This window comes from Penaeus chinensis, chromosome 27 (assembly GCF_019202785.1).
Source record: "Penaeus chinensis breed Huanghai No. 1 chromosome 27, ASM1920278v2, whole genome shotgun sequence".
NCBI lineage: Eukaryota > Metazoa > Arthropoda > Malacostraca > Decapoda > Penaeidae > Penaeus > Penaeus chinensis.
Genome location: NC_061845.1, coordinates 6,999,662 through 7,000,837, shown reverse-complemented (window position 1 = coordinate 7,000,837; position 1,176 = coordinate 6,999,662).

Genomic DNA, 1,176 nt, shown 5'->3' with positions numbered 1-1,176 from the left:
AATAATAATAATAATAATAATAATAACAATAATAAGAACAACAACAACAATGAAAATAATAGAAATAATAAAACAAAGATGATAATAGTAAAATAACAAGGACAATACAGAAACTACTACTACTATTATTACTACAACGATCATAATACCCTCATTACCATAAAAAAATACAAAAAATTAAATAAATAATAATAAATGATGATCTTAAAAATGATAATAATAATGATAATGATAATAATAATAGTAATAATAATTATCATTATTACCATACCATTATTATTATAATGATAATAAGGATAACAAAATAACAACAATAATAATAATAACAATAATAATAAAACTTCTCTCCATTTCCATCCTATAGTAGGACGCTTCCCCTCTCCCCATCTCTCCCTCACTCCCCTCCCCTCCCTACAACCACAACCTCCCTCGGCTCTCGTTACGCCCCGGGAATCCTCGGCCTCAACGGGGAAAATTCCTCTGCGACCTCTGCAGGAGATGGGTGTCCGGGCGAAGGGTAGGGAGGTGGGGAGTGGGGGAGGGTAGGGGGGGATTGGGGGAGGAGGGAGTGGGTAGGGGGTGGGGGAGGAGGGTGGGGGGAGGGATAGGGAGGGATGGGGGATGGAGGGTTGGGGGAAGGAGGGAGAGGGGAGAGTGGAGGAGGGGGAGTGGGGGAAGGATAGAGGGGGAGGAGGGAGAGGGGGGGATGGGGGGAGTGGGAGAGGAGATAAAGGGGGAGGAGAGAGAAGGCGAGTGGGGGGAGGAGGGAGAGGGGGGAGTGTGGGAGGAGGGAGAAGGGGGAGTGGGGGAAGGAGGGAGAAGGGGGAGTGGGGGGAGTCGGGAGAGGGTGGGTTGGGGGAGAGTGAAGGGGAGAATGGGAAAGGTGGGGGAGAGAGGGGGGAGAGTGGGGAAGGAGGGAGAGGGGGGGTTGGGGACGGTGAAAGGGGAGAAGGGGAAAGGTGGGGGAGAGCGAGGGGAGAGTGGGGGAGGAGGGAGAGGGGGAGAAGGGGAAAGGTGGGGAAGAGAGAGGGGAGAGTGGGGGAGGAGGGAGAGGAGGATTAGGGGGAGAGTGAAGGGGAGAGGGGGAGAGGTGGGGGGAAGAGAGGGGAGAGTGGGGGAGGGTCAAGAGTAGAGGTGGGGGAGAGGAAGGGTGATGGGGGGAAGAGTAGAGGTGGG